The following is a 23,923-nucleotide window of genomic DNA, read 5'->3' on the forward strand; positions in this document are numbered from 1 at the left end:
GTCATCATGCCGAGGAGATGTACGAAGACAGGTACTTCACAAGGAAGGTCATAGGCATTGGGCGCCTCGTTGCTGCGTGGAGGTGGGCCAAGAAGCTCCAGCATGCCATTGACGAGGAGCTCCGGTGGGCGCCCAATGAAATGCAAGATCGTTCGCGCACGTCTGCCAGCAATAGGGAGATCGGTATGTCAAGCGCTGTGAGGCGGAGGAGGCGGAGTACTGCCTCCTCACTGGGAAGACGCCACGCACCAGGGAGGTGCTGGGGCTGCCGGGGCTGCCGGAATACTGGCCCAGGAGGGATTATTAGATTAGTATTTTTTTGTTTTCAATTTTATGCATTGTACCTAGTAGTTAAGCATCATCACATATATGTGATGATATTATATATATATATATTCTGTGATGAACTAATGAACAATTAATATATATATATATTATGAATTCCATTTTCTATCTGTTTTTGTATACTAATTTGAATCTAGCTGTTATCATCCACATATATAGAATGGACAGCTTATATACACACATTGAAACAAAACATATAAGAATGGAAAACAGAGTACACACATTGAATTAGAGGAATAAACAGAGCAATACTATGATTGTTGTGAATACATAGCTATCCACGTTGAAACGACTCAACAAAATAAAATGCGTCCATGAAACCATGACCAGCAACCCTTGCCTACGGTAGCTCTTGGCTCTGCCTGAACTCGTGCAGGCGTTCGTCCAAGCGGTCGACACGCTCGCGGTACATCTGGAGCGCGATCTCGAGCTCCAAGTTGGCTATTTCATCGATGATCACCAGCTCGAGGATGCGACGGCCATGTTCCTCTACTGTGCCCAGGTGGACACCTGGGCCAAGGAGGCGGCCGAGCCTACGGACCAGCGCGTTGGCATCCAGCAAGCCGTGGACAAGGAGAACGGCGCCACGCATGCGTACGGTGCGGCGGGCGTCCGGTGCAAGTACGGCGTTGAGGGCCTCTGCCCACTCTTGGCGAGGAATGGGGCTACTGACGGGATGCGTACCCAGCTATGACGACGTGTCGACAGAAGGCAAGCACCGATGGAAAAGCTCTTGCTGTGCGGCGTGCCGCGCCCCTCGCTCTGCGGCGCTCCAACGGTCCGGCCGTGCGGCCAGCCGCAGTCTATCGGCGCGGACGCGCCTAGCTTGCTCTGTGGCGCACCATCGATCATGTTGTGCGGCGAGCTGTAGCCTATCGGCGCTGACATGCCTATCTTGCTCTGCGGCGCTCAAGCGCCATGCACCAAAGGTCTGCTCAACCCTGGCGATGACGCGCGTCACAGCGTCGTCCATCGCGTTGCCGGGGAGCGCCTCGGCCTCGACGGGCCGTTGCGCCTGCTCGTTTTCCTCGTTGACGAGGCTGGTGGCAGAGGCGGCACTTTGGTGGGTTGGCATGCTTGGAAAAGGTGGATGTGCTATAGGTTGCCCTTGTCGCCTCCGTGCGTCGCGCGCTGCCTAGGTTTATGCGCAATATCGCTGGGTGGCGGGAAACAGGTGAGGAAATGGTGGGAAACGGTGGCATGTTCATAAAACGCCATCAATTAATGGAAACTTAGCATAGAAGGAACATCGAGCTAGCACGAGAAGTAGACGATGATCAGATGAACACGGACCACACTAGGGAACCCGTCGGTGATGAATACATCAATCGCAAACGGTTGAATACTAGCAAGCGTTTGCCCACAACACACATAGCTTATTCCATCACAAACAGGTCGGATGGATCAACTGTATGCCACGTATCGCGCATAGTCAAAATGTAATGCGGTAGACATTCTTTAACATGTGTTAAAAAAACAAGGACCTCGAGGTTAAATTAACTCATGGGATGGATCATCCAGGTCAAAGGTAATTTAATTTGACCGGGATGACCCATCCCATCAGTTAATTTAACATCAAGACAACTTCCCATCCAGTCACCCATCTGATGGCTGCTCCAGCCTGAGCACACTTAACTTGAGAGTTCTCTTAGATGAGCTACTGGTGGAACAGCTAGTCCTTGCTAATATAGGATGCCTCTTCACATCCTTATGGCCAATGGATGTTGTGTAGACAGAGCATATCACACACATTTTATTATTAGCAATCGTCTGTGTTATTATCGGTCTTCGCACACATTTTCGATTACAGACCTGTTTGCCGCATATCACACCCATCTTGATATATTGAACCGTTTCTGTTCTCTTGTCTCAACGCAAACAGTTCATCCGAGTGAACTGCATGCCGTATATCGCACACACCTTGATCTGGCTGACCGTTTCTTTTGTGTTGCCTAATCACAAACAGTTCATCCGAGTGAATCGTAAGTCGTATATTGCACACGACTTCATCTGGCTGCCCGTTTCTTTTGTTCTGCCACATCGCAAACAGTTAATTGAACTGAACCGTATGCCCAGCATCGCACATGCAACTATAATGTAAACCGTGTTTGATGCATCCTCCATCGCAAACGTTTTGCACGTTTTTTGATGGGTTTTTTATACCACCATTTGCGTTTAATGCATCGCACACCGTTTCGTCGAAAGGTCTCTGATCGTAGTGTCGCGTTAGCAGCAACCTGCAGTAGTGCACGCTGTGCTTTATTAACCGTGTGCACCGTAATGACCTGCACACAGTAATTTCGCCCTAATTTAATTGTTGCCATTTAAAATTGTACCTAATTTAAACTTGAAAGTAGGCTATAGCTTTATTCATATCCATCAGGTTCAAACAACCAATGCATTATTCGATTCACAGGTACATATGTTTAAGAATTACATAAGCACTAAATAAAGAATGATGAACCAGGGTTCTATACTTGTACTATTACAGATGGTAAAGAAAGAGGCGACAGACATTCCGGTTGCTGAACAAGGTGAAGCAGAATGGCCCTATTGTGCTCTCCTGGATGCAGAAGGCATGCAGAACTCTAGTCCAACCCCTTGTGATGGTCGGCCGCCAATCATGTAGTTTGAGAGGTAATCTTCAGTAAACTGCTTCAGGATCCACTTCAAAAGAAAAAAGATTCAGACATTTTCATCTAACACAACTCACTACGGGCAGTAAAAAGAAGGCTACAGGGTTCTTACTTACCATCCTGCAGTTCACTGTTGTCTTGCATTGTCATCTAACACAATTCACTTGATGCTGGTTCATGAATATCTCATTTCCCCATACGTAGAAAGGGGCGAAGTGTGGATCTTTGGCAATGATATATGTACCTAAAAGCACCAAGTTAATATTAGAAGCTAAACAACATTGAAAAATGATGTAGTGCAACACTCCCTCCATCCCATTATATAAGATTTTATTACATGTATATCTAGACATCATCGGAACATTATGGTAACACTCTTCCTTGCTACTATGTAGCCTGGGATTGCATATTTAGTTATTCAGTAAAATTGTCACACCCTGCATTTTGTAACATGTCATTTGCATTAATAAAGCATGAAAATTTGGACCAACAAAAACTTTTGCATTATTTGGCTTTTTATTTTGGAGTTCGTTTTCTCTCAGTGATTTTCAAGTGCTCTTTAAAGTCAACTACTCCACCTTATATACTTCATCCCTTTGCTCCAAACTTCTGCCCAATGATCATACCATGTGTATAGTGCAATATAGTATTTTCTTACAAAAATAATTTGGCCAAAAAGTATTTTCAAAAATTAGTTTTCCAAAAAAACCCTGAATTGAGGTTTGCCCCAGGATTCTCAGAGGATGAGCTAGGAATTGTGTGGCTTGGGAATCGCATTTGCGTACCCAACAAGGTTGAGCTCAAGAACTTGATCTTGCAAGAAGCTCATGACACCCCGTATTCCATCCATCCTGGAGGGACCAAGATGTATCAAGACCTGAAGGAAAGATTTTGGTGGCACGGGATGAAAAGAGAGATTGCCACCTCTGTTGCAAAGTGTGATGTATGCCAAAGGATCAAGGCTGAATATCAGCGACCTGTTGGAATGCTGCAACCACTCAAGGTTCCCGAGTGGAAATGGGATAAAGTCGGAATGGATTTCATCACTGGACTACCTAGGTCAAACAAGGGACATGACTCCATCTGGGTCATAGTCGATCATTTGACCAAAGTAGCCCATTTCATTCCTGTTAAGACTACCTATGATGGCAACCAGCTGGCAACCCTTTACATCAACAGAATTGTAAGCCTTCATGGTGTTCCTAAGGAGATTGTGTCAGATCGAGGGACCTAGTTTACCTCAAGGTTCTGGAAGAAGTTCCAAGAGGCTATGGGAACCAAGTTGTCCTTCAGCACTGCTTTCCACCCACAGACCGGAGGTCAGACAGAACGAGTGAATCAGATACTCGAGGACATGCTCGTCTTAGCACATGGAGCTAAGTGGGAAGACTGCCTCCCTTTTGCTGAGTTCTCCTATAACAACAGTTATCAGTCAAGCCTTCAGATGGCACCATTTGAGGTGTTATACGGACAGAAGTGCCGCACACCCCTCAATTGATCAGAAACCGGAGAAGGACTAGTATTTGGGCCCGATATCCTCCGTGAATCAGAAGAGGAAGTTCAGCTAGTCAGAGATCAACTGAAGACCGCCAAGTCGAGACAGAAGAGCTATGCTGACACTCGTCCCCGACAAGTAGACTTCCAAGTCGGAGACCATGTATACCTGCGAGTAACTCCTCTTAAGGGAACCAAGCGTTTCCACGTTAAGGGAAAGCTCGCACCAAGATTTATCGGCCCCTTCGAGATCACCGCACGACGCGGAGAAGTGGCTTACCAGTTGGAGCTGCCACCTCAACTATCCGATGTGCACAACGTATTCCACGTGTCACAACTCCAGAAGTGTCTCCAAGTTCCAGAGAAGCCTGATCTTTACAAGGACGTCGATCACCAAGCCATTGACCTTCAGCCTGATTTGACCTACCGTGAGAGGCCCAGCTGCATTTTGGACGAGGCTGAACGACGCACTCGAAGCCGCACCATCAAGTACTTCAAGGTCCAGTGGAGCAACCACACTGAAGCAGAAGCAACCTGGGAACATGAAGACTACCTTAGATCCGAGTTTCCCGATCTCTTTTAAGGCCTAGTTTGGGAATCTCGGGAACGAGATTCTTGTAAGGGGGTAGGTCTGTCACACCCTGCATTTTGTAACAAGTCATTTGCATTAATAAAGCATGAAAATTTGGACCAACAAAAACTTTTGCATTATTTGGCTTTTTATTTTGGAGTTGGTTTTCTCTCTGTGATTTTCAGGTGCTCTTTAAAGTCAACTACTCCACCTTATATACTTCATCCCTTTGCTCCAAACTTATTCCCAATGATCATACCATGTGTATAGTGCAATATAGTATTTTCTTACAAAAATAATTTGGCCAAAAAGTATTTTCAAAAATTAGTTTTCCAAAAACCCTGAATTGAGGTTTGCACTACAAGTACTTGATTTGGGGTATGAAAAATATTTCAAAGAGTATATTTGAAACCTATTAGATATAGGATTCCCATAAACCACAAAAATATAAATTTAAAAGTTATTTTCCTATTTTATTTAAAACCTTTTTATTAAGACCAGAAATGGTCTTTAATAGGGAAAAATTATTTTATTGTTTCAAAAATATTTGACAAAAATCAGGGAAACTCAGTGGACATATATATTCCGTATATAAGAGTTTCAACACATGGTCATGTTCAAAATATTGGACAAAACCTCCCAAAACCATTTCTGCCCATTTCAAGGATTTGAAATATTTCTACAGGAAATATTTTCATACAAATCCAAGGAAAATCCAGCAAGTCACAAATCAATATTGTGATCACCTTGCAAAGCCTCATGTCTATCAAAGTCATTTTGGTTCACGAAAATGCCCCAAAACCCTCTCTGACCAGAATCAATTTTGAACAACTTTGTACTACTAACTTTCTCTCCTTGACCCCAACTTTTGTGAGCATGTTCACATGACCAAATGAGGCCACTACACCAAGTGGTTCATCAAGGGGAAGTGATTTGCTCAACTAGATCTACACAAGTTCATTTCTGCTAATTCCTAGGGTTTACAAAAGTTGCATTGGCAACTTTGCCCAAATAAGCTCCAAATTGGTGGAAGGCCCTAGTTATATGTGTCATTTCACCCTGTGGAGTCTCATGGCAAATGGAAATCATTTACTTGCCCAAAACATTATCAAACACCTTCTGACACTTTTCCAAAATGCCATTTTTGACCTCTTCCACTAATCTCCATGGGCTCAACTCTGTACCACAGCTTCTCCTGGCCCTCTTCTACCCCCAGTAACTTTCCCCTGGCCATTGCTCAATGATTGAGGGGGTGAAACACCCCCATTTACCTCCCTGGACTGCAGCTTCTCTCTCTCCCTCAACCTCCCTCCTCACTCTAGTGGCCACCCAGGGCATCCAAAGCCCCTCCCCCTTTCTTTACTACACCCTAGAGCCACCAGACATATTTGGCCGCGCGCACCTGACCTAAAAAAATGCCACGGCATGCGAGTTGCACGCTCCAGAGCGCGCTACAGTGCGGCCAGGCACTGTAGCCGCCCCCTGCCAACCACTCCCGGCCACCTCGGGTCTCCCCAGCGCGCGCGACAATGCGCCTCGACGTCTGCGTCATGCCACGCCTCTGTCCCCCTCCTCCCTCTTGCTCCTCTCGCCCCAGCTCGCACGCGCGCCGGACGCCCGAGCGCCCCAGTGAGCGCGCTCACCCGCGCGGTGCCCTTGCCCCCTGCTTTCCCTCTCTTCTATCCCCTCGCCCTAGACCAACCCCACGAGCACCCCAGACACGCCCACGCGCGCCCCCGTGACCCACGGCAACGACAACGACCTCGCCGGCGCATGGTTCCATGGCAAGCCCTGGCCCGGCTATATAAGACCTCCCCGAGCTCTCCTCTCCTCACCACTCGCCCTCTGCACCACCAAATAATCCTCCTGCACCCCCAGTTCCTCTCCAGAGCCGCCAGAGCTCGAGATCGAGCTCGAGCTCCGCCGCTTCGGCTCGCCGGAGTTCGCGAGGTACAGGCCTCCCCCGCTCCTCCTCTGCCTCGATCTGGAACCCCCGAGCACCCCTGATCATTTCCCATTTCTCCCCCGCTTCTTTTGCAGCCGGAAACGGCCGGAACCGTCGACGCCCGAAGCTCCTCCGCCGCGTGACCTCATCGCCGGCGAACCAGGCCAACCCGGCGACCGCAACCACCTCCACCCGAACGGTGACTCGACGCTGAGTCCAGCCTTACCCTCGCCCGACCTCGTCGTGCCCTGCATCGACGCCGGTGAGCTCGCCGACCCTCTGTCGCAGGGTTAGGGATGACAGGCGGGCCCCGCCTGTTAGCCTCTCCTCTCCATCGCCCCTCTCTCTCTCGCTGACGCCTGGGCCCCGCCCGTCGGGTTTAAACCTGGTGCGCGTGCGTGCACCAGTGCGCTGGGCCGCCTCTCTGGCTGGGCCTGCTGCGCTGCGGCTGTTCTGGCCCAGCAGGCACAGAGCCCTTCTCCTTTTTCTTTTCTGTCAAACTTGTAAAAATTCCACAGGATTAAATATTCATCCAAATGCAATAATTCAAACTCCCATATTATTCTAAAAATCCCACCTATTTAATGGTATAACTTCCATTCATGTCCAACGAACTTGTATGTACTGTTCATATTCAAATTCAATTTTGAATATATTTAAACCCCTCTGAAAATCCATTTCATCTATTCTGCTACTCCAAGTCCAAAACTAGGAATTTTCCCCTTCTTAGTTTTCACCCTAGTATTTTAAAAAATGAGTTGACATTATTCTGAGCACTTTGGTTTTTTTGTTTTATTATTGCCTTATTTTTCTCGTTATTATTTTGCGACGATAGATTGCGTTGCTCACAAAGGAGTTGGACCAGAAGACTTTGAAGACCCAGAAGACTTTGTTGAGCCAGGCAAGCAGCCCTTTGACCATGTCTACGAAACCCTTTTTATGCATTTCATATAGCACTTCATTATTGTTGCATCGGAATCATGATGAGATGGTAGCCACTTTGGTGGGTTGCCTTCATTTCCTCCTTGTTGATACTTGCATTGTGCATGACCCTACCTTCCTATGAGGGTTATGCAGGTGGGAGTAGATAGGATGCTAAAGTAGGTTATGCAAATGGGGCGGGTATATGCATGGTGATGGAGACAAAGTATTTTCAAAAGACTTTTTCGAAAACACCGTTGGGTGCCACTTATGCCCAAGGGAGATAATGAGATGGGTAACCACTTGATGACGAAATGGTGTACCGAGGCATGTGTGCGTGTTGTTTTCGAAAATGGATTAGATTTAAGATTTGCCGACTGTCCCAACCTTACATGCGCAACCACTCTACCCTTATATGGGAAAGGGAATTATCGATTACCTAGGCCGATACTAGCTTGGAGCCCGCATTACTAGTGATGGGAGAGTCGTTGTTGCCCTCTCTCGGGACGGGGTCGTGCCAGGTAGGGCGGCCATGACTGTTTTCACAGGGCACCGGACACACCATTGGTACCCCGTGCTTGTGGTATGTGATGAATATGGGAGCGAGGCTCCACAATTTTAAGATGTGAAATGTTGAGCACGGGGGTTACTACCAATCGAGTGGACTCTATGTTAGTGTCGTCTAGGGAAAGATAGTGATCGGGTGCTTACCCCGGGTACTTGAGGTACCGCGGGTCGTGGATGACACGGAAGTTCCCCGGATCTTGTGGGTAAAGTGTGCAACCTCTGTAGAGTGTAAAACTATACGAATAGACGTGTCCACGGTCAAGGACAGTTGGGCAGTGCTGCTTAAACTACGTCCAGAGTTTTACAAACCGCGTATGTGTGTGTTGATAAGACTATTTGGGTTAAGTCAGATAGCTTGACACGATGATCAAGTTGGATTGGTGTCCAACTCCGCTTATGTTCATATATGTAACTTGTTCATACGGATGTCTGTACTCTCATGATGCATACTTTACATGTTGATAGATCATGTCATTGCACACAAAACTAGCTTTCTGCAAACTACCTACTTAGTGCTATATCATTGCATCATTGTGCCCTGTTCCAATCGTGGGTTGCTTGCGAGTACATTCAAAGTACTCATTGGCTTTCCACTGGTTATTTAATTGGCCAGGCATGGAAGAACAGGAGTTCGAAGAAGAGTTCTTTAGAGACGAACATGCGAACTAGGACGTTTCCCAGTCAGAACGCATGTAGGGTTAAGGCGGATGGCATGGGTTCTATTTATCGACAAAGATTTCCACTGCTTAAGTTTATTTGGTATTCAGCCCTTGTGGCTTTATCTATGTAAGACTTTACCATAATGGTCATAATTTGTGTAAGATGATATGTATGGATGTAAGACTCTTGTTATCCAGCTTCTGTGTGTTCAGTGAGCATTGATCTCTGGGATCACTGTACACGTGCATTCGGTGATCACGACTTATGAGTCGGGGTCCCCACAAAAATGCATGTTGCTACGTAGCCTTGGTGTCAGGACCCCGATTCCAAGTCACATCGATCTAGCCGGTAACACCTCATATCACTTTGCGGCCTCACGCACGGTACTCCCACGGGTGTCGCCTTACCATGGCCCGGGACCGTTTGCGCCTTTTGGCTCACGTATATGATAGTGTCGCTAGCATCCATACGACAGAGAACCCGGGCCGACATGACTAGTCGTGAACCCAAAGTGGCACTAACTTACGGAGACAGGCATACATGAATCAACATCGAGCATGTCAGTCGGCAGCGTGCGAATCCGGGCTGTAGCACTGGGCTAACAGGACTCCGATGAACCGGGCTATAGCAGGACTCCGGATGTCACCGCATGACATTTCCACGAAGGGACAGACACATGAACGAGGTGAATCACATGCCGGCCAGTCAAGTGTTCCGGAGCAGTAGTGCTGGGCTAGCAGGACTCCGGTGAACCGGGCTATAGTGGACTACTATGGCTCATGGAAGCATAAGACTACATTTCCCCATAAGAGAGGCTACCAAGGATAAACAACTAGGTTATCGGATCCCACACATACCAAGCATTTCAATCATACACACAATATGCTCGATATGTGCAAATACAACATGGCATCACAACAAGACTCTACGACTTAGAGTATTTATTCATTAGGCTCCGAGGAGCGAGATATTAAAAACATGGGTCTCATGACCCAACATTCAGAGCATACAAGTCAAAGCACATGCGGAAGCTTAACATGTCTGAGTATAGACATCTACAAATCAAAAAGGCTGAGAAGCGTGACTATCTACCAGATCCTGCCGAGGGCACAAGATCGTAGCTGAGGTATCAAGCTAAACGTCGAAGTCCACACGGAACTACTAGCGAGACTGAAGTCTCTCTGCAAAAACATAAATTAAGCAAACGTGAGTACAAATGTACCCAGCAAGACTTACATCAGAACTAACTACATATGCATCGGTATCAACAAAGGGGGTGGTGGAGTTTAACTGCAGCAAGCCAGCTTTGACTCGGTGGCTATCCTGAACTACGACTGCAAGTAACTCTTTTGAGGTGGCGCACACGAGTCCACATATTCACCAGATCAATACACCACTATGGACCCGCTCCCGTCTCCCAACGAGAACGACATCCATAGCACTCACGCTTATCTTGCGCATTTAGAGTATCCACTTTCACTTGTCTATGAACTGTACAGGCAACCAAGAAGTCCTGTACAGCGGACATGGCTATTCGAATAGATCATTTATAACCCTGCAGGGGTGTACTTCTTCACACACGCTCTCGCCACTTACTACCATGTACATGTCGTGTATCTCGGCAACCTTCAAGCGGAAGCCTGGCGAGGGAGTCGGCCACGACCTGACTAACCACACAAGTCTCTAGTCCAGGTTTATCGCCTATTCGGGTTCGGACCGCGAGGAGATCCGGCCGGGGTGTCGCTCATGGCCCCAAACGATGAGAGCGGGGTTCCCGAGGCACCAAACGAGCGTCCCGGTACACCGTGCCTCGTGTCTCTACCGCAACATAGCCCACACCTAGGGTCAGCGCTACGCACGGCCCCCAACACATATCCTACAAACACCATAAACTAGTTACAACTCCTGGACAGAGAGCAAGGCGATTAATAAGTCGAGAGGGGCACTTAAGCATTCCAATGCGTGGTAGTAGCTGTTCATGGATCACAAACACAGAACTCAGTTCCTAAGGACGGCTGCAATGAGACAACCCACCATGTACTCCTACATGGCCTCTCACCGCTACCTTTACCAAATCATGTTCACACACTTAGCTCTCAACAGTAGGACATGTTCACCACATTCCAATTCATCCCCGATGAATCAGACCTGACTCAACTCTAAGTAGTAGCAGGCATGACAACAAGCATGAATGAGTAGGCATATCAGGGCTCAAAGAACTCCTACTCATGCTAGTGGGTTTCATCTATTTACTGTGGCAATGACAGGTCATGCAGAGGAAAGGGGTTCAACTACCGCAGCATGTAACAGTTGAAATGTTGTTGTCCTAATGTAGTAAAAGAGAGCAGGAGCGGGAGAGTGGGATTGTATCGGAATGAACAAGGGGGTTTTGCTTGCCTGATGGAGTGGTAGTAGGATACTGCCCTTCAGTCGGATATTCGTGGGTATCCTGGGAGGCAGAATCTACCACGAAAGACACATCGGAACACAATCATCACATGGCAATATGCAACAATATGATGCATGCCATGACATGGCAATATGCGTGTGTTTTGGCTAATGCATTCTAAAACAGGTTGGTTTGAGTCCATTTGAATCAAAGATTCAAATGAAAGCCCATGATATGAAGTCATATTAATGCATTAGCTTGTTTCACTTAAACAACAAGGTTAAAGTGTTCTGACATGCATGAAACCACTACAGATGGAAATATTGGATTTTTTTGATCAATTTTCATATATAAATCTTTGCATTTGGAGCTACAGTTTAATTTCTATGAATTTTTGAAGTTAATAACATTTTCTGGAATTTCCTGTATAAGAATAAATCCAGTAAATGATTTATTGCGTCAGCATCGCGTCAGGGTGACGTCAGCAGTCAACTGGGACGGTCCAGTTCAAACCTGACCAGTGGGTCCAGCGTATCAGTGTCATTAGACTAACTAATTTTAGTTAGTCCTAATCCTTGGTTAATTAGCAGGGCGGGCCCCACCTGCCAATGACTTAGTGGGTTAACTAAACGTTAATTAGCACTAAGCTAAAGTTAGCAGGGTCTGGTCCCACCTCTCATTGATACAGGGGGAGGTCAAACCCCTGGTCAAACGAGTCAATCCCCCCGGAGTTGACCTGCGGCTCGTCGCCGGCGAAGCCAGTGGCGGGGGAGATGTTCGGGTTTGCAACTCCGGCGACCAAAAGGGTGGACGAGGGCATCTATGCGGAGCTGGGACTCGCCCGCATCCATCTATGCAAACGGCAGGGGCTAAGGTGGCCCGAGCTCGCCGGAGGCAAGCTCGCGGCGGTGGCCGGGGTTCAGGCATGCACCAGGACGGGGCTACGGAGCACGGCGTGAGCAGACGAGAGGCTCCACGAGTTCCTGGGATCACCAGGAGCACGCAAGGGTAACTACTACAAGCGGAGGAGCTCGGAGACTATGCGTGCAATAGTAATGGCAGACGGCAGCGCGGGAGCTCGCGGGGGCAGCAGCTGCGGCATGAACTCGAGCAAGGGGGTGGAGGGGAAACAGAGAGGAGCTCACAAGGGGTTGGATGGGGCAGACGATGAGCTCGGGGACGTCCTGTGGGCGGCGAATCGACGGCGGCGGTGATCAGCTCCCGAGGTGGAAGACAGTGGTGATGACCACGCTACGGCGCGTCCCGTCTCATTTGACTCGGTGGAGATGATTAGGAAGACATCTCGGAGCTCGTGGGAATGACGCAGGGGCGAGGGGGTGGCTGTGGTCGCGGCAACGACGAGCGGCGGTGACGGCAGCGTTCGACCGCGGGAGAGAGAGGGCGGCGGAGGAGGGGATGAGCACGGGAGAGAGTGAGAGGGGCCCGGGGGGTGCTTGGCTTCATCCGGAGAGGCCCAGGGAGAAGCGACAAGCAGGAGGTGGCCGGGGCGCGTGCCGGCGCACTGCGGCCACGCGCTCATCCTCCTGGCAGGGAAAGAAGACGACAGGGGGGAGGCCGGTGGGCTGGGCCACCAGCTGGGCTGCTAGGTGGGCTGTGCCAGGTCAGGCCAGGTAAGTAGCCTCTCTCTCTCTCTCTCTCTCTTTTATTTTCTGTTTTCTATTTATTCTATTTTGTTTCGATTTAGTTTTAACACCAAACCATTTTATGAAATCCTGAAAATAATTATGTGGCTAGAACTAAAATATACAAGACCACATAAAATGTTCCAGAATTATTGGACATATATTAATTATGTAAAAAATATATATCCAATGCAAATAGTTATTGTATTAATTTAAAGGCCCAAAATAAATGTTTCTCAGATACCAAAAATATTGGTTTGAATTTTACCTCTTGCCGATATTTTCAGAGACTAAGAGGAACATTATCTTGGACTTCTTTGAAGAGATTTTAATGTTGATTATCTCTGAAATGATTTATGAGGGTTTCAACTAACCTCAATTCAAATTTCATAAACATAACTATGATGATGACATGATGAGATGCAAAGACAAACAAGGCTAATCTAGGGCTGTGACAACTCACCCCCACTAAACAAGAATATCGTCCCGAGATTCAAATCGTGAGGTAAGAAGATAAAGGGACACAAGCTAATACAATCTTCATGATCTAGATGTCTTTCTCGAGGATGTTGATTCATTGCATCACCTTGATCTCGACGTCTTGCTTTGACAACGACATCCAACAGGACAACGAGAAGAAAGGGAGATTTTAGAAGAATCAATCTTCCTGAGGTTCGAGCAACTTACGATCATCTTAATGATCACAAGATCAACTCACAGAATGGGACATAGAAACATCTCTGGAGCTAAGAGGCAAACATGCATCAGGAGGGACGGAAGAAACAATTTGACGAGGGTTTCAAAGTAGCAAGGAAACAACTACCATGATCCCATAATGGGGCACCTTGGGAGAGGTGACTCGTAGAAATATTCCCTTGAGTGGCAAAAAGAATTACTTTTGATGCATAGATCATTGAAACTCTCTATACCAGCCTAAGGAAAATCACAATCGATCATTTGAAGGAATTCGAAAGAATGGCATACTCAGCTTGGAAAGGAAACTAGAGTTATAAGACAACTCGGCAAACGGAAGGCACATTCCAATTGATACCGAGGATGTAACCTAGTGTCTGAGCGTGCTCTCAAGAACTTGAGCATTTCCATATTCATCAAGGTTTTACCAACATCTGTGGCAAGGATCCTGGCAACACAACATACTACCATGATGACTCATGATGGATGATGCGGATACAAAGGAAGATAACACCTTCTCAGACTTCCCCTTAGCGAGGCTAAGGAAACAGAATCTGGATGATCAACCGAGAGACATTTAGCACTCCGCTTCTAATGTTCTCGTTGATGTGCTAGCGTAATCCATTCATATATATGGTTTGATATCTAGAACATCAAGTAAAAGGTCGGACTTAGGGAACACAAAAATCCATTAGGAACAACTATTGGAATAAATTCTACGAGATCCTTATGGGGAGGTGGCCAACTTTCTCAATCAAGATACTACAATATAAGTCTTCCGGTTGGGTGTGTTGGCCACAACATTCACTTTACCGGGTTACAGAGAGACCAATATTATAGTTCTTGAGAAACGTTCCAACCATCATATCTGCCTGAGATTCAGATCTGGTTTGTGTCAGGATAATCCAGACTCATCGGTTCTGGAAAGAAAAATGAAAGTTTGCAACACAAATCGACGAGATGACGTTGCGAGATTGTCGGGGGAATGAACTACGGTAGTAAGCTCCAAAACATGAGTCAGTTCTGCTACAAGCATGTGAACACGCTATCCTAGACAAGCATGGTCACCTGGTAGTCTTACAACGAAACACTACCGAGTTCAGGAGGGAACCATCAACGAGGATATCGAAGTCCTTGCGTAAGTCTAGCTCTTAAGAAGAAACTTCTCCTTGAACAAATCAATCAGTGGCTTGGTGTGCTAGGGACACATATTGACTGGAGGTAGCGAGCCTATCAACCCATAGAATACTTGGCACATGCATGATTAACTTGGGATGACTCCAAAGGAAGCAAAAACAAGCTTTCTCGAATCCACGGCGGCAACTTGCATCAGATGCACATGAATTAGAGGAAGTCACATCTTTCAACCGGACATATGCTTCATGAACGAGACATGAGGGCAATGCTTATAAGGTTTCCAACACTAGTGTAATGTTCAACATGAATCATGGGGGAGACAAAATGCTGCTGATGGGCTCAACAGCAACTCATCGGAATTTCCATATCACTGGACTTCCACCATCATGTGAACACGGTGATAGCATTGGTCAGACCAAAAGATGTAATGGTGTATGCTCGAGGGATCAACCACGAGTAAGACAACATTAAGAACATCGTTGGTTATGATTTGACTTGACGATAGCCCATACTCAAGTCAAAGTTTTGACAAGGCAATAGATCCAACAACTGATCACGAGGACCAATCGATGGAGATATCATCTTTCTTCAACACACACACACACACACACTCAAGATGATATCCCTTAACATGAACTAAGTCAGACAAGCTTTTATCTTCCAACTCTCCAAGTTGGTGTTTGGCTTAACCAACTAGCTCAGGGGTATCCCGCACAGATTCTTGGAGAATGGGTGGTTTGGAGGAACACCAACATGATCACGAACTTAACATAGCGGTCAGGTGACAACCTGGTAATACTTCCAAGGAGATATTCGGAACATCACGAACCACCGATATGTTACTAAGCTCGAGAACAATCTTGCTTTTCAGAGCAAGACGATATGATCAAGAGAGCGAGGGACTGACACAATCCTAACTCATTGATCGAAGAGTGCACCAGGAAAAATGGACTAGGTAGCACGATCAGTCTTAGAATGATAATTCAATAACCAGCACGCTAGAATGAGAGTATTGTCCATTAACTACCAAGCAACAGAGTTGCTAGGAGTATTGATTTCGCACATCACAGTACACTTGTCGGCATTCCGGTTACAAGAACACAGAGACCGAGGAATGAATAATGATGGCAAGAAGTATCATTGTACCAAGAATTCATAAGATGGTGTGCAATTCCCATGACATTCTTGATATAAAGATGGTAATACTCCAAGGTAGAACAGAACAAAAACTGGATTGTCAATTTGATCTGTGGAATACAACTACTTTCACCCAATCCTAGATATGGATGAGGTACTGGAGTTTGTTTCTCCTAGTCATTCCGGAATAGAATGGCCTGACGGACCACAAGAATAAAAGTCATCGATGAGCACGAATGCTCACATACTCTTGACTATTAATTGGTAGACGATGGTCGGAATACATCTGAAGAAGGACAACTCAAAGGAACATATAACTTTCTGAGTTGTGGATGCACGGATTAGTATGTCGAGCAAATTTCAACATGTTTCTTCCGGATAACCCATGCAGAAGGTAAGAATGGAAGAGTCACAATTATTGAATGGAGAAATCATTAAGAGCACTCCTGGTGTGAACTTTTGGTTCAAGAACTTCTGCCATAAGCAGTTCATGGTATTTGGAAGGAGATACCACGGACCTCGAGGACTATCGCAAAGGTTACTAATATCCTAAAGGAACTAGCAAACACTATCAACATGAGTGAGTAGAGTGAATCTTGGGTTCAAGAACCCAGGAATGGAATACCTACTAACGAAATAACATCACGAGATGCTTTTGAGAATGGTGGCCAGAATCATCACACTGGGAACACAAAACATAGCTAGATAACTAGGTGGTTTTCTAAGAAACCTAGGGTCATAATAGTAGCTCCAACATATATACTAAGGCAGTAGAGTACCTCAACTCACCAATTAGTGTGGTTGAACTGGCCCAAGGGGACATCGGGAACGGAAAGTAGGGAGTTGCAAATGCATCAGACTATTTAGAAACCTAGGATGACTATCACGACCGGATTTTTGGGATATAAATTCCCAGAAAAACGGCCTGTGCGCTCATCAGCCCCAGGATTACTGTTAGCTGATGAGGTACCAACTTGATACAAGAACTCCAAGCAAGTACAAAAATATGTAGTAGAAGACCATTTAGACTTATGAGTACAACATTTGGTTTGCTAGTGGTTGATCGCGGAAGCGGTCTGTGGTTCATCTGCGTCTATGGGACTCCATTTCCCACAAGAACAGCTGATCAGGATAACTCCTATCTTCGCGAGGCTGCAAATGTCAACGCGCAGGTTCCGAGGTTGTCACCGCGATGCTTATCTCCAAGCAAGGAATCTGGCCAAGACAATAGCCAGGGACAAGCCAGTGAGTACGTTTGAATGTACTCGCAAACATTAAGAACACGGGTATAATATATCAAACAGGCTCCGGGTTAATTAGATGATCACACGTCTGTCACGAAATATACGAAAGACCAAGATGCACACATATGATTAAAAATATACCAAAACAAAATACTGGGTGCCAAACGAGTGTCTGAATGACTCCTCGAGCGGAAAATGCAGAATAGTAATACTGGTGCCAAACGAGTGTCTGAATGACTCCTCGAGCGGAAAAATGCAGAAATAATAATGCTGGTGCCAAACGAGTGTCTGAATGACTCCTCGAGCGGAAAATGCGGAATAATAATACAGGTGCCAAACGAGTGTCTGAATGACTCCTCGAGCGGAAAATGCAGAAATAATAATGCCGCAGTCGGGCGTCGGGGCGACACCACATAAAGGGCTTATAAAAGATAAATGAACAACAAGCATGCCGCAGTCGGGCGTCTGAGCGACGCCACAGAAAGGGCTTAAAAGAGAATAATTATAGTGAATATCCGGGAGGTAGAACCATCCCAAGGATACTCAATAAAATACATAATGGTTAGTCCAAAATAATAAGATCACAATCCATGCGTGCCATAATCATAAACAATATTTAGTACAGTCGTTTCTCCATCCGAAATCCGATAATCTAGTCGAGTCGTATCTCCATCCGAATACCGTTACAGAGTTCTAGTTGAATTGTTCTCCATCCGAATACCGTTACTGAGATTCAACTCAGACTGTGGTTTTTTACTCAAGGACATGACTATCCAACAGGATATATCCTCTGCAGAGGGAGTACCATTTTCCACGAGTAACGGGATTACTCAGTCCCTTGGGACTAATTCCGTCTACAGTCTTTTGATTGAAAACACGCCTGACCTGCACACACCAGCTCAACTCACCAGTGTCTGGAATCACCCACGACACCTGCCAAGCAAAACTCTAAGTGGGGAGGCTACAACCTCGACGTAGCATGGGATCACAAAATTTATACCGCGCTTAAACTGGGGAAGCTATCCCCTTCGGCTACAACCGAAACACCCATGCCCCCGGACCGAATGACTGGCTTTAATCCATGGCCATGGGACCCTCATCACGGCCTCTCTGTACGGTGTGTGCTTTGGAAAGGGGTCGACAACCTACTGAACCATACCCTGTCCCCTCCAGGAACAAGTGGTGGTACCAACAAAAAGGGAGCTATTGATCCAGACTCGGTCTACAACCGACTCAGGTGGTCCAAGTATCCACCAACAATATTACCACTAGTGAAATAAATCACCACTCCTCGAGGCTCACCATGCTATGCCGGGCATACTCGTCTCGACGAGGGATTAGGGACAAGCTCGTGTCTACCCAAGACCACGACTTTCCCGGCTTCCTACCGGTGTGCAAGAGAAGCTCACGAGGATGACCCAAATCATTAGTGTATCCATTGCTGACCACAAAACAACTCCCAAGTGCACTCATGCACGAGACCATATCGATACATAAAGCTATCGCATACTCCACATCCAAAGGTGTTGTGATCGTATCAAAACACCACAACAAAAATATTATGCCAGAGTTTAGAAATGCTTGCCTTCAAGAGTATGCAAAGCATGCACTTATTGGAAGCTTTCCTTTTCCTCCAAAAATCTCGGGAGTTTGCGCCTTCACTTAAACAGAGGGAGCGGTCGCGCGGGTCACTGACAGTGGGTCCAGAGGGCCCACTGGTCAGGTTTGACCATTTCTTCCCTCCTTCTCCTCTCTTCTGCCCGACGGGAGCGGGGCTCCGGCGATCACCGTCGACGAACGGCAGCGCCTCACGGGCATCCAAGGGCGGGGATGGAACGGCTAGACCGAGGCGGTCCTTTGGGTGGTTGAAGGGTCGTCGGAGGTGGAAGGAATCGCCGGCGGCGAGCTCCGCGGCGGAGAAAAGCTACGGTGGTGAAGTGCTTTTTGTGCTCCGGTGGTCTCCGATCGAGCTTGGGTAGTTGGGCAGCTCCGCAAGAACTATGGGAAGCTACTGGTGGCGCTGGATTGGCAAAAGGGTGGCCGACTGCAACGAATTGCACCGGAGCTTGGCGGCGGCCGAGCTGGCCGGAGTTGGGGAGGACGGTCCTCTCCGGTCAATCTACTGCTAGGTGAACTCTACGGGGAGGTCCTGATGTCGCCTGAGTGCTCGGAGGGGCTCGGGGTTCCCTTTTATAGCGTGACGAGGCTCGCTCCGCGGCAGCAGAAGATAAGATCGCCGGCGACCACTTTCCTGTAGTTGCAGGGCATCGTGGCGGCGACGAACGCGTTCTGACGAGCGGGAGGATAAGCACGGCCTGTGCTCTGAGGCAGCTGGCGCGCGCTGGTGGTTTGGGCGGCGCCGTCCGCGGCGGAATCCGCTGCCGACGCCGGCGTGCTGCCAAGGCGGCGCTGCAGGGTGCCAGGGCGAGCTTGGAGGGTACTAGAGAGAGGGCGAGTGCGTGGCGGGGTTCGGCAGGCGGGCAGGGGTCAGAGATGGGACGCGACGAGGGCGGCAGTGCGGCGTGTCGGCGTAGTGCGCGCGCGTGCAAAACATGCGCTCTGGGCGCGCCCAGAGCACGCACGGCACCTGCTCGACGAAATGCCAGCACGCTCTAGAGCTCGAGGGTGGAGTTGGCACTGCACAGGATGGAGGTAGGGGTAGCAAAGCACTTAGTGGACAAGGTGGATAGGTCAGGGGTTCCAATCCACAATGCAAACCAGAGAGCTTGCCAAAAATGACTGTGCACACCAGGCGTTCGACAGAAAGCCAAGTGTACTTAGGCAACTCTTGGAGTGGCCGAAATCTCCAGATCAGTGTCTCTTTAGATGCAGGAGATGGTGGTAAGGTTAGTTTGGCAAAAACAGAAAGTTGATAGTGCAAGTTTTGCAAAACTCCAGTTTTGGACAGAAAGAAAAAGGGTTTAGAACATGCATTTCAAAACCTCCAATGAGTCCAATCTCCTGGACTTAAGAGTTTGGTAGGGAGGGCTACAAGTAGGAAAAGGCTCAGGGTCACTAGAGCAAAGAAAAACAAGGTTGCAGTACAAATCACCAAATTGGGTCAGAATGCAAAAGAGGTTGATCCACTCAAATTTTTCAAAGAACATTACTGGTTTTTTGCTTGAAGATGAATGGTATGCATCCACTGACATCTCCAAACACTTGGAAGAATTTTTAGAAGAATATTTAAATGGGTTGTAGTGCAAAAGTGCCTATTGGACCAGATTGGAAAAGTTGGTGTAGAGCTCAAAATCTCCAATGGCCAGAAGGTATTTTTGCATAAAAGTGATGTGGAACCATCACATGACATCCCAAAATTTTGGTGGAAAATTTGAATGCATTTGCCAAATGTTTGTAGTGCAAATAGGCTCCAAATGCAAAAGAAATCATTTTATAAGAACAAAGTTTTGAGAAAGTAAATCTTGCAACATTTGAATCCACTGATAAATAATTGTTTTATAATAGAGAGAAATCAAGCCCAACAATACCTTTGAAGGTTTTTCCCACAAGAGGCATAGATCCAAAATCAGAAAAGTTAAAACTTGACAATTGGAAAAGTTTTATTTCCTCGCAACATTTTAATAAATAAAAACAAGGCCAAAATTTTGGGGTGTCACAACACTACCCCCCTTAAGAAAAATCTCGTCCTCGAGATTTGTTAAAAGTTTTTTTGAACAAGAATTTGTTTTGAAATAAAATTGTTTTTATCAAAGAAATCCTCCAATTGCAAAAAAACAAACGGCTACAGTGAGAGGGCAATAAGTGGTGTAAAACCACAGTGTGGTACACTGGCGTAGCGTGGAAAAATCCACGGTTAGGGAAAGCGAGATATTTCTACGGGATACAGTAATTTAGAATAAATTCTAAATTACTAAAATACGCTGGTCGCACCCGAGAGCACAGTGCTCTCTCTGGCTGACAGGTGGGCCCAGGGCCCACTGTCGGCCTCTTCTCCTACCTCTGGTCTCTCTTCTCTCTCGCGCGCTCTCCCGCGCTTCCTCCACCGGCGATGCCCAGCTTGTAGGGCTTCGAGGCCGTACCGTGGTAGTGCGCGGCGTGCTAGCTGCCGGTGCAGCGTGCACTCACCTCGCGGGCCAGGGTGCTGTCGGTACTGCTCGCGAACTCGCCTCCGAACACCGGCGGTCGAGCGACGAGTGGCGCTGGTGGACCTCGCCCACCGTACACCGATCTCGGGCTATAAAACGCTCGCGGAGCTCCTCTCTTCTCCCTCACACCGGGCCTCGCTTCTACTCCTCCTTCCTTCTCCTCCATAGCTGCTGGCAGGAGCTCGAGCCGGGGCTCTAATGGCGGAGGCAATGCCGGACTGGTATGTGGTCCTGGTGTGGGAGGCTTGGCGGTGCTGCTGGGGTTCTCCGTGCTCCTGTGCGCGATGATCCTGGATGATCGTCGTGATGCTGCCGCTCGAGTGTTAGCTCTTCGCGGTGGCGGCGATCACGTGGATTAGGCGCGACATCGGGGCTGACTGCTGTCGGTGTGCTAGGGCCGTTCGCGCTCGAATGAACACTCACAAGTCTCTCTCACTGAGACTGTGGTGTCCTCGAGTGTGGTTAGATAGGCGCAAAAATGTGCTCGCGGATTTGTAATAGTGCTCGTGGTCGAGTGGTGGCTGCGGAGAGTTTGCTGTAACGGTGTTGCGCGAATAAAAATCTATGTCGTGAAAATATGCATATACGCAGCGATAACTCGGGGAAAGGAATCTCCTCAAAACATGTTGCGAGCGACAAAAAAAATAATCAACACAAAACTAACAGCAGTAAAACTGTTCACAAAACAGGAACTAAGGAAAATCGGATCCGTCGCACAAAAATTTTACGAACATGCTGTGATACACAAATACACGTACTGGGACAATAAATACATCGGAGGCGTTTACATGGAAAAGGTAAAAAGACAGGATCCTGAGAAAATGCCTCTGGCACTGGGGCACACTCCTCTTCTATCGGGGGAAGCGGGTTGACCAGCCGATGAATGCGCCCTTCTTGGTCAGGCCTCAGTGGTCTGCCAATAGCGATCCGAGGATTTAAATCAGCGAGGCTTTGGAGATAACCCATTACTCGCTGAGTTAAACGCTCCTGAGCGATGACGTACTGGGCAAGATTGGCCAGTACTGGATCTCTCTCAATGCGCCCACCGGGAAAAGATGCAACTTCTCCGGGTGCTGCACGGCTCGGAAAATAATAGTACCCTCGCTCACTGGCATAGGGCACTGCGAATCGAAGACGAGCGAGCGCCTCGTACGCAGCAGCTTCTATGGCCATATGCGGAGTCAGCATGGATTTCCCCACGAAGGAGACTTCCGTTGGATCTTGGTTTGGGTATGCGGGAGGGATGTGCACCACTGCCCAATATTTCGAGGTGGATGGAGTGATCCTCGATTTGAGCAACTCGTACTGGGTGGACGGGTGGCGCTCATAGTACTGCAGGTAAAGTCCCACAATAATTTGACAAAACTGCCGGGGGTTGCGTCTGGGGTTCTCAGATAAAGGCTGGGGGTCGACGTGGCAAGGAATGGCTGTGGGTGCTGCGCACAAAGGTGAGGGGTGCTCGGCAAGGTCACGAAGTGGCCTTTATATAGCACCGGGGCTGGGATATCTACCGGGGTGAAGGGTAACTGGCTGCCGATCTTGTACTCGGGTCAAAGCCACAGATATACACATCACATAAAGGTGACGCATTACTGTGGGCGCTGACGGGGTTGGTCTTGGCAGCTGTGCCTGAAATATAAAAATGCAACTGTACGCCAACGTACACATGCATAGCTACTACTCCAAAAATAAGAGCGCTCAAACAGACAGCATGCAACAAAAGCGATACAAGGCCACACATTACAAAGCGTAGGAAAACTAAGGCTCGATACAACTTGAGCGACTTAGTCTACTTCGTTAATGTCTAAGTGGGCTGGCCTTGCGGACGCCGATGCTTCTCCACGGTTCTCACCGTCGGGATTTGCTGGCTGAGGCTGAGGTACTGCAGGGTTGGGGAAATGGTGATGACCATCCTGGGGGTTGTTGGCCACAATCCCGTTGGAATGGGTTCCCAAAAGGCGACGAAGCGCTTCTGGGGTCACCAAAGTGCTCTGGTTGAGGCCTGGCGCAGACCTCAAGGGATCGATCGGGTGTCCGAACAGCACGACTGGGTTGTCGGTGTCGGGCTCCGCTTCTCTTCTCGCCGGGGCTCGGCGAACCAGCTCTCCACGAGCTGCGATCAGATCGAGAGTGACCTGATCGAACAGTTGCTCCAGTGCGCTTACATAGCGCACCAGATGCAATAGCGCAGGATCCGTCTCGTGGTCTCCGTTGGCAACTTGGGGCGGCCTACCATACTCGTCACGACTGGGGTAGTAGTAGAACGAGCGACAGTTAACTCTGGGCGAGAAGTGCCGGAGTTGAACTATAGCTTCTCGGGCTGCCAGTTGGATGGCTTGTGGCTCAAAGGAAGTTGTCCTTCCAGTGAACCTGTAGGGGCGTTCTGGCGACAGACCCCTACCGTAGAGGTGCACAGTGGCCCAGTACTGACGGCT

Source organism: Aegilops tauschii, chromosome 4 (genome assembly GCF_002575655.3).
Source record: "Aegilops tauschii subsp. strangulata cultivar AL8/78 chromosome 4, Aet v6.0, whole genome shotgun sequence".
NCBI classification, from domain to species: domain Eukaryota; kingdom Viridiplantae; phylum Streptophyta; class Magnoliopsida; order Poales; family Poaceae; genus Aegilops; species Aegilops tauschii.